Source organism: Lipotes vexillifer, unplaced genomic scaffold (assembly GCF_000442215.2).
Source record: "Lipotes vexillifer unplaced genomic scaffold, Lipotes_vexillifer_v1.1 scaffold718, whole genome shotgun sequence".
NCBI lineage: Eukaryota > Metazoa > Chordata > Mammalia > Artiodactyla > Lipotidae > Lipotes > Lipotes vexillifer.
The window spans coordinates 821,476-832,459 of record NW_006770175.1 but is presented as its reverse complement, the minus strand read 5'-3'; the positions used below and the strand labels follow the sequence as shown (position 1 = coordinate 832,459).

The 10,984-nt window shown below is 37.6% G+C and overlaps 1 pseudogene; it reads right to left on the bottom strand.

Annotated features, from left to right (window-relative positions):
• Positions 1-752: 752 nt before the first annotated feature.
• Positions 753-10,984, bottom strand: part of LOC103077488 (ATP synthase F(0) complex subunit B1, mitochondrial pseudogene) — a 38,902-nt pseudogene continuing 28,670 nt past the window's right edge.

Sequence of the window (10,984 nt, the reverse complement as noted above, 5' to 3'; positions counted from 1 at the left end):
TTCACCTATTTCACACATCCGCTCACCCATTACCCTCTGGCAACTACTAGATTGTTCTCTGTGTCTGTGAATCTATTCCTGTTTTATTATATTTGCTTGTTTTGTTTTTCAATTTCCACATATAAATGAAAACATGCAGTATTTGTCTTTCTCTGTGTGACTTATTTCACATAAATAAGGCCCTTTAAGCCCATCTGTGTTGTCAAAAATGGTAAAATTTCATTCTTTTTTATGGCTAATAATAACCACATCTTCTTTATTTATTCATCTGTCAATGGACACTTAGGTTACATCCATATTGTGGCTATTGTATTGAATAAATATTGCTAAACTGAACATAGGAGTGCATTATCTTTTCAAATTAGTGTTTTCATTTTTCAGATAAAAACCCAGGAGTGGAATTCCTGGATTTTATGGCAGTTCTATTTCTTTGTTTGTTTCAACTGTCACTTTATTGTAAGATGGTTGAAATTAAAAATTTAAACTATAACTTGATAATCCTTAGTCCAGTACCAAATTTTATTCAAAGCAAACTGCTTATTCAGAAGTGATCATGGAACAATTCAATGCAGAACAAGAAGGATGAGAGAAACTGTTTTATTTCTCACATTATATGAAACTCAAACTTTTCATTTTTAGGAAAGGTCAATTCTAACTTCAGTAGACAGCAATATACAAAGATTCTGTCACATAGGCTAGTTTCCATTTAGTCAGTCAACTATTTCTAGCTCTCTCAGTTGGGATAGATGCATTTACAGAACTGGCTGTGCTTTAGCCTTCTTTGCCAGCAGCTTTAGATGTGCAATGCACTTGTCAATTGTCTCCTTCTCCTCCTGAGCAGAGATGCTCTGCACCACATGCTTCTCCACCCAGTCTATCATGTGCTCTTTTTCCTTTTGACGCATCATATTCTGCAGAGAGATATGATAGTCCAGGCGATTCTTTATCTCCTTGTATACTCTGTGCAACCGTTCCCGTTAAGTAACCTCCAAGGCCATAGCAATGTTATTCCTCTGGACATCAATAAGGTAATGGAGCTTTTGAACCAGTGCCTGCTGTGACTTCTTCAGATCAATCACATCCTGGATTTGTTTGATGGAAGACTGTTTTGCCTCTTCCAGTTGGGCAATTTTTTGCTCATTGAGTTTGTCAGCAAATTCCCCAATAGAGGCACCATATTTTTTAACTACATAGACAATCAATCCTATTGCTGATATGGTGGAGAAAGTCTTTGGAGTTATCACGTATATTTCTTTGGAGAGTAAATAAGATAAGCCCAGTTCTGAGCACATAGGGTACTGTTACACCAGTTTCAGGATAAAGGAACTGGAAGAACTCCTCAGGGATCAGCCCCAAATGAACTTTTCCTCCATATTCAGGAACAGGTGGTACAGGGGCAAGACTTGGCAGCCCTGTATGAAAGATCCTTGTTGCCTGTAATACCCCTGGACTGAGGAGGGCTGCACTCTTCAGAGAGGGGGCTGCTGCAGTGACAGCAGAAAGTACCACCCAGTAACATCTACACAGCAGTCTTGGTGCCCCAGTAGCAGTTCTATTATTAATTTTTGAGGAAACTCCATAATGTTTTCACAATTGAGTATGATGTTAGCTGTAGGGTTGTCATAAATGGACTTTATTATATTGATGTATATTCCCTCTATACAATTTTTGTTGAGAGTTTTTTTTATATCATGAATGGATGTTGAATTTTATCAAATGCTTTTTCTGCATTTATTTAGATGATCATGTGATTTTTATCCTTTGTTTTGTTAATATGGTGTATTGCATTGATTGATTTGTGGATACTGCACCACCCTTGCATCTCTGAAATAAATCCCACTTGATGACATATGAATCTTTTAATGTATTGTTGAATTTGGTTTGCTAATATTTTGTTGAAAATGTTTGCATCTATGTTCATCGGGGATACTGGCCTGTGATTTCTTTCTTTTTTTTATCAAGGTAATGCTGGATTTGTAGAATGAATTTGGGACTTCCCTGGTGGTGCAGTGGTTAAGAATCCATCTGCCAGTGCAGGAGACATGGGTTCAAGCCCTGCTTCTGGAAGATCCCACATGCCATGGAGCAACTAAGCCTGTGTGCCACAACTACTGAGCCTGGGCTCTAGAGCCCATGAACCATAACTACTGAGCCCATGTGCCACAACTACTGAAGACAGCACTCCTAGCACCCTTGCTCCACAATAAGAGAAGCCACATGATAAGAAGCCATCACACCACAACAAAGAGTAACCCCCACTCGCCACAACTAGAGAAAGCCCCTGTACAGCAACAAAGACCCAATGCAGCCAATAAATAAATAAATAAATAAAATAAAATTTTAAAATATATATTATTTTTAAAATTATATGTTTAAAAACACAGAATGAGTTGCAAGTGTTCCCTCCTTTTCAATTTTTTAGAATTAGGTTGAGAAAAATATGTGTTAACTCTTCTCTTTAAATGTTTGGTAGATCTCCTGTGAAGCCATCTGGTTCTGAACTTTGGTTTATTGGGAATTTTTTGGTTACTGGTTCAATTTCAATACTAGATTTTTTATTTTTTCCTGATTCAGTTATGGAAGATTGTATGTTTCTAGAAATTTATCCATTTCTTCTAGGTTGTCCAATTCAGTGGCAGATAACTGTTGGTAGTATTTTCTTATGACTGTATTTCTGCGACATCAGTTGTAACCCCTCTTTCATTTCTAATTTTCTTTGCATTCTTTCTTTCTTTTTCTTGATATGAGTCTGGCTAAAGGTTTATCAATTTTGTTTATCTTTTCAAAGAATCAGCTGTTAGTTTCATTGGTCTTTTCTATTGTTTTTGGTCTCTATTTATTTCCACTCTGATCTCTACTATTGCCTTTCTTCTACTAACTTTGGGCTTTGTTTTTTGTTTGTTTGGTTTTTTTTCTTTTTTCTTTAAGTGTAAATTTAAGTTGTTTATTTGAGATTTTTTCTTGTTTCTTGAGGTAGGCTTGTATAGCTACAAACTTCCTTATTAAAACTGCTTTTGCTGCATCCCATAGATTTTGGAAAGTTGTGTTTCTATTTTCATTCATCTCAAAGTATTTTTGATTTTCTCTTTTATTTCTTCATTGACCCATTTGTTTTTTAGTAGCATGCTGTTTAGTCTCCAAGTGTTTGAGGTTTTTTTCCAGTTTTCTTCCTGATATTGATTTCTACTTTCATAACATTTTTGTTGGAAAAGATGCTTGATATGATTTTAATCTTCTTAAATTTATTGAGACTTGTTTTGTGGCCTAGCATGTGATCTGTCCTGGAGTATCTTCCATGTGCACTTGAATAGAATGCATGTTCTGCTGTTTTGGATGGAATGTTCTGTAGATATCTATTAAGTTCATCTAGTCTAATGTGTCACTTAAGGCCAATGTTTCCTTACTGAGTTTCTGTCTGGATGATTTATCCATTTTTGTAAGTGGAGTATTAAAATCTCCTGATATTATTACATACTGTCGATTTCTCCCTTTATGTCTGTTAATATTTGCTTTATGTATTTAGATGCTCCTGTATTATGTCCATATATGTTTACAAATGCTATATCCTCTTTATGGATTGACCTCTTTATCATGATGTAATGCCCTTTTGTCTTTTGTTATAGCCTTTATTTTAAAGTCTACTTTGTCTGATAGGAGTATTGCTATCCCAGCTAGCTTTCTCTTCATTTCCATTTACATAGAATATCTTTTTATATCACTTCACTTTCAGTCTGTGTGTGTGTTTAGCTCTTAAGTGAGTCTCTCATAGGCAGCATATAGATGGGTCTTCTTTTTTATCCATTCAGCTACCCTGTGTCATTTGATTGGGACATTTAGTCCATTTACATTTAAAGTGATTATGGAAAAGTGTGTATGTATTGACCTTTTGTTACTTGTTTTCTGATTGTTTTTGCAGTTCTCCGTTCTTTGCTTCTTTTTATAGTCTCTTCCCTTGTGATTTGATGATTTTCTTTAATGTCATGTTTGGGCTCCTTTCTCTTTTTGTGTGTGTATGTATTATAGGTTTTTGGGTTTTCGTTACCATGAAGTATGTTTATATCTATATGTAGATTTAAAAAAATGTATATATGCATATGTAAATATACGTATATATTTAAGCCAATAGTTGTTTAAATTCAAACGCATTCTAAATGCTCTACATTTTTTACTCCCCCATCCAACTTTTATGTTTTTATATCATTTTTTTTTTTAACATCTTTATTGGGGTATAATTGCTTTACAATGGTGTGTTAGTTTCTGCTTTATAACAGAGTGAGTCAGTTATACATATATATATGTTCCCATATCTCTTCCCTCTTTGTCTCCCTCCCTCCCACCCTCCCTATCCCACCCCTCCAGACAGCCACAAAGAACCGAGCCGGTTTCCCTGTGCCATGCGGCTGCTTCCCACTGGCTATCTACCTTACGTTTGTTAGTATATATATGTCCATGTCTCTCTCTCGCCCTAACACACCTCACCCTTCCCCCTCCCCATATCCTCAAGTCTGTTCTCCAGTAGGTCTCTGTCTTTATTCCTGTTTTACCCCTAGGTTCTTCATAACATTTTTTTTTCTTAAATTCCATATATATGTGTTAGCATACGGTATTTGTCCTTCTCTTTCTGACTTACTTCACTCCGTATGACAGACTCTAGATCTATCCACCTCATTACAAATAGCTCAATTTCGTTTCTTTTTATGGCTGAGTAATATTCCATTGTATATATGTGCCACATCTTCTTTATCCATTCATCCGACGGCGGGCACTTAGGTTGTTTCCATCTCCGGGCTATTGTAAATAGAGCTGCAATGAACATTTTGGTACATGACTCTTTCTGAATTCTGGTTTCCTCAGGGTATATACCTAGTAGTGGGATTGCTGGGTCATATGGTAGTTCTATTTGTAGTTTTTTAAGGAACCTCCATACTGTTCTCCATAGTGGCTGAACCAATTCACATTCCCACCAGCAGTGCAAGAGTGTTCCCTTTTCTCCACACCCTCTCCAGCATTTATTGTTTCTAGATTTTTTGATGATGGCCATTCTGACTGGTGTGAGATGATATCTCATTGTAGTTTTGATTTGCATTTCTCTAATGATTAATGATGTTGAGCATTCTTTCATGTGTTTGTTGGCAGTCTGTATATCTTCTTTGGAGAAATGTCTATTTAGGTCTTCTGCCCATTTTTGGATTGGGTTGTTTATTTTTTTGTTATTGAGCTGCATGAGCTGCCTGTAAATTTTAGAGATTAATCCTTTGTCAGTTGATTCATTTGCAAATATTTTCTCCCATTCTGAGGGCTGTCTTTTGGTCTTGTTTATGGTTTCCTTTGCTGTGCAAAAGCTTTGAAGTTTCATTAGGTCCCATTTGTTTATTTTTGTTTTTATCTCCATTACTCTAGGAGATGGGTCAAGAAGGATCTTGCTGTGATTTATGTCATAGAGTGTTCTGCCTATGTTTTCCTCTAAGAGTTTGATAGTTTCTGGCCTTACATTTAGGTCTTTAATCCATTTTGAGCTTATTTTTGTGTATGGTGTTAGGGAGTGATCTAATCTCATACTTTTACATGTACCTATCCAATTTTCCCAGCACCACTTATTGAAGAGGCTGTCCTTTCTCCACTGTATATTCCTGCCACCTTTATCAAAGATAAGGTGACCATATGTGCATGGGTTTATCTCTGGGCTTTCTATCCTATTCCATTGATCTATCTTTCTGTTTTTGTGCCAGTACCATACTGTCTTGATTACTGTAGCTTTGTAGTATAGTCTGAAGTCAGGCAGCCTGATTCCTCCAGCTCCATTTTTTGTTCTCAAGATTGCTTTGGCTATTCGGGGTCTTTTGTGTTTCCATACAAATTGTGAAATTTTTTGTTCTAGTTCTGTGAAAAATGCCAGTGGTAGTTTGATAGGGATTGCATTGAATCTATAGATTGCTTTGGGAAGTAGAGTCATTTTCACAATGTTGATTCTTCCAATCCAAGAACATGGTATATCTCTCCATCTGTTTGTATCATCTTTAATTTCTTTCATCAGTGTCTTATAATTTTCTGCATACAGGTCTTTTGTCTCCTTAGGTAGGTTTATTCCTAGATATTTTATTCTTTTTGTTGCAATGGTAAATGGGAGTGTTTTCTTGATTTCACTTTCAGATTTTTCATCATTAGTATATAGGAATGCCAGAGATTTCTGTGCATTAATTTTGTATCCTGCTACTTTACCAAATTCATTGATTAGCTCTAGTAGTTTTCTGGTAGCATCTTTAGGATTCTCTATGTATAGTATCATGTCATCTGCAAACAGTGACAGCTTTACTTCTTCTTTTCCGATTTGGATTCCTTTTATTTCCTTTTCTTCTCTGATTGCTGTGGCTAAAACTTCCAAAACTATGTTGAATAAGAGTGGTGAGAGTGGGCAACCTTGTCTTGTTCCTGACCTTAGTGGAAATGCTTTCAGTTTTTCGCCATTGAGGATGATGTTGGCTGTGGGCTTGTCATATACGGCCTTTATTATATTGAGGAAAGTTCCCTCTACACCTACTTTCTGCAGGGTTTTTATCATAAATGGGTGTTGAATTTTGTCAAAAGCTTTCTCTGCATCTATTGAGATGATCATATGGTTTTTCTCCTTCAATTTGTTAATATGGTTAATCACATTGATAGATTTGCGTATATTGAAGAATCCTTGCATTCCTGGAATAAACCCCACTTGATCATGGTGTATGATCCTTTTAATGTGCTGTTGGATTCTGTTTGCTAGTATTTTGTTGAGGATTTTTGCATCTATGTTCATCAGTGATATTGGCCTGTAGTTTTCTTTCTTTGTGACATCCTTGTCTGGTTTTGGTATCAAGGTGATGGTGGCCTCGTAGAATGAGTTTGGGAGTGTTCCTCCCTCTGCTATATTTTGGAAGAGTTTGAGAAGAATAGGTGTTAGCTCTTCTCTAAATGTTTGATAGAATTCGCCTGTGAAGCCATCTGGTCCTGGGCTTTTGTTTGTTGGAAGATTTTTAATCACAGTTTCAATTTCAGTGTTTGTGATTGGTCTGTTCATATTTTCTATTTCTTCCTGATTCAGTCTTGGCAGTTTGTGCATTTCTAAGAATTTGTCCATTTCTTCCAGATTGTCCATTTTATTGGCATAGAGTTGCTTGTAGTAATCCCTCATGATTTTTTGTATTTCTGCAGTGTCAGTTGTTACTTCTCCTTTTTCATTTCTGATTCTATTGATTTGAGTCTTCTCCCTTATTTTCTTGATGAGTCTGGCTAATGGTTTATCAATTTTGTTAATCTTCTCAAAGAACCAGCTTTTAGTTTTATTGATCTTTGCTATTGTTTCCTTCATTTCTTTTTCATTTATTTCTGATCTGATTTTTATGATTTCTTTCCTTCTGCTAACTCTGGGGTTTTTTTGTTCTTCTTTCTCTAATTGCTTGAGGTGCAAGGTTAGGTTGTTTATTCGAGATGTTTCCTGCTTCTTAAGGTGGGCTTGTATTGCTATAAACTTCCCTCTTAGAACTGCTTTTGCTGCATCCCATAGGTTTTGGGTCGTTGTATCTCCATTGTCATTTGTTTCTAGGTATTTTTTAATTTCCTCTTTGATTTCTTCAGTGATCACTTCGTTACTAAGTAGTGTATTGTTTAGCCTCCATGTGTTTGTATTTTTTACTGCTCTTTTCCTATAATTGATATCTAATCTCATGGCGTTGTGGTCGGAAAAGATACTTGATATAATTTCAATTTTCTTAAATTTACCAAGGCTTGATTTGTGACCCAAGATATGATCTATCCTGGAGAATGTTCCATGAGCACTTGAGAAAAATGTGTATTCTGTTGTTTTTGGATGGAGTGTCCTATAAATATCAATTAAGTCCATCCTGTTTAATGTATCATTTAAAGCTTGTGTTTCCTTATTTATTTTCATTTTGGATGATCTGTCCATTGGTGAAAGTGGGGTGTTGAAGTCCCCTACTATGAATGTGTTACTGTCGATTTCCCCTTTTATGGCTGCTAGTTTTTGCCTTATGTATTGAGGTGCTCCTATGTTGGGTGCATAAATATTTACAATTGTTATATCTTCTTCTTGGATCGATCCCTTAATCATTATGTAGTGTCCTTCTTTGTCTCTTCTGATAGTCCTTATTTTAAAGTCTATTTTGTCTGATATGAGAATTGCTACTCCAGCTTTCTTTTGGTTTCCATTTGCATGGAATATCTTTTTCCATCCCCTTACTTTCAGTCTGTATGTGTCTCTAGGTCTGAAGTGGGTCTCTTGTAGACAGCATATATATGGGTCTTGTTTTTGTATCCATTCAGCCAATCTGTGTCTTTTGGTGGGAGCATTTAGTCCATTTACATTTAAGGTAATTATCGATATGTATGTTCCTATTCCCATTTTCTAAATTGTTTTGGGTTCGTTATTATAGGACTTTTCCTTCTCTTGTGTTTTTGTCTAGAGAAGTTCCTTTAGCATTTGTTGTAAAGCTGGTTTGGTGGTGCTGAACTCTCTCAGCTTTTGCTTGTCTGTAAAGGTTTTAATTTCTCCATCAAATCTGAATGAGATCCTTGCTGGGTAGAGTAATCTTGGTTGCAGGTTTTTCTCCTTCATCACTTTCAGTATGTCCTGCCACTCCCTTCTGGCTTGTAGAGTTTCTGCTGAGAGATCAGCTGTTAACCTTATGGGGATTCCCTTGTGTGTTATTTGTTGTTTTTCCCTTGCTGCTTTTAATATGCTTTCTTTGTATTTAGTTTTTGACAGTTTGATTAATATGTGTCTTGGCGTATTTCTCCTTGAATTTATCCTGTATGGGACTCTCTGTGCTTCCTGGACTTGATTAACGATTTCCTTTCCCATATTAGGGAAGTTTTCAACTATAATCTCTTCAAATATTTTCTCAGTCCCTTTCTTTTTCTCTTCTTCTTCTGGAACCCCTATAATTCGAATGTTGGTGCGTTTAATGTTGTCCCAGAGGTCTCTGAGACTGTCCTCAGTTCTTTTCATTCTTTTTTCTTTATTCTGCTCTGCAGTAGTTATTTCCACTATTTTATCTTCCAGGTCACTTATCCGTTCTTCTGCCTCATTTATTCTGCTATTGATCCCATCTAGAGTATTTTTCATTTCATTTATTGTGTTGTTCATCATTGTCTGTTTCATCTTTATTTCTTCTAGGTCCTTGTTAACTGCTTCTTGCATTTTGTCCATTCTATTTCCAAGATTTTGGATCATCTTTACTATCATTATTCTGAACTCTTTTTCAGGTAGACTGCCTATTTCCTCTTCATTTGTTAGGTCTGGTGGGTTTTTATCCTGCTCCTTCATCTGCTGTGTGTTTTTCTGTCTTCTCATTTTGCTTATCTTACTGTGATTGGGTTCACCTTTTTGCAGGCTGCAAGTTCGTAGCTCCCGTTGTTTTTGATGTCTGTCTCCAGTGGCTAAGGTTGGTTCAGTGCGTTGTGTAGGCTTCCTGGTGGAGGGGACTAGTGGCTGTGTTGTGGTGTATGAGGCTAGATCTTGTCTCTCTAGTGGGCAGGTCCACGTCTGGTGGTGTGTTTTGGGGTGTCTGTGGACTTATTATGATTTTAGGCAGCCTCTCTGCTAGTGGGTGGGGTTGTGTTCCTGTTTTGCTATATGGTTGGCATAGGTTGTCCAGCACTGTAGCTTGCTGGTCGTTGAGCGAAGCTGGGTGCTGGTGTTGAGATGGAGATCTCTGGGAGATTTTCGCCGTTTGATATTATGTGGGGCTGGGAGGTCTCTTCTTGACGAGTGTTCTGAAGTTGGCTCTCCCACCTCAGAGGCAGAGTCCTGACTCCTGGCTGGAGCAGCAAGAGCCTTTCATCCACTCGGCTCAGAATAAAAGGGAGAGAAAGTAGAGAGAATTAGTATAAGTAGGAGGAAATAGGAAAGAAAGAAAGAAAGAAAGAAAGAGAGGAGGGAAGGAAGGAAGGAGGGAAGGAAGAAAGAAAGAAAGAAGAAAAGAAAGGAAGAAGGCAAGAAGGAAAGAAAGGAGGGAGGGAGGGAGGAGGGAAGGAAGGAAGGAATGAGGGAAGGAAGGAAAAAATACAGAAAGAAAGAAGATACAGTAAAATAAAATAAAGTATAATAAAGTTATTGAATTAAAAAAATAATTATTTAGAGGAAAAAAAAAAGGGAAGGATAGAACCTTAGGACAAATGGTGGAAGCAAAGTTATAGAGACAAAATCTTACATAGAAGCATACACATATACCCTCACAAAAAGAGGTAAAGTGGAAAAAATCATAAAACTTGCTCTCCAAGTCCACCTCCTCAATTTGGGACGATTCGTTGTCTCAAAAAGGGAAGGAAGGAAGGAAAGATAGAAAGAAGGTAAAGTATAACAGAGTTCTTTAAATTAAAATTAATTATTAAGAAAAAAATTAAAAAAAAAAATGGTCGGATAGAACGCTGGGACAAATGGTGGAAGCAAACCTATACAGACAAGATCTCACACAGAAGCATACACATACACATTCACAAAAAGAGGAAAAGGGGAAAAAATCATAGATCTTGCTCTAGAAGTCCGCCTCCTCAATTTGGGATGATTCGCTGTCTATTCATGTATTCCACAGAGGCAGGGTACATCAAATTGATTGTGTAGCTTTAATCCGCTGTTTCTGAGGCTGCTGGGAGAGATTTCCCTTTTTCTTCTTTGTTCTCACAGCTCACAGGGGCTCAGCTTTCGACTTGGCCCTGCCTCTGCGTGTAGGTCGCTGGAGGGCGTCTGCTTTTTGCTCAGACAGGACGGCGTTAAAGGAGCCGCTGACTCGGGGGCTCTGGCGCTCTCAGGCCGGGGGCAGGGAGGGGCACGGAGTGCGGAGCGGTCCTGCGGCGGCAGAAGTCGGCGTGACGTTGCCCCAGCCTGAGGCCCGCCGTGTGTTCTCCCTGAGAAATTGTCCCTGGATCCCGGGAACCTGGCAGTGGCGGGCTGCACAGGCTCCCCGGAAGAGGGGTGGGGGCAGTGACCTGTGCT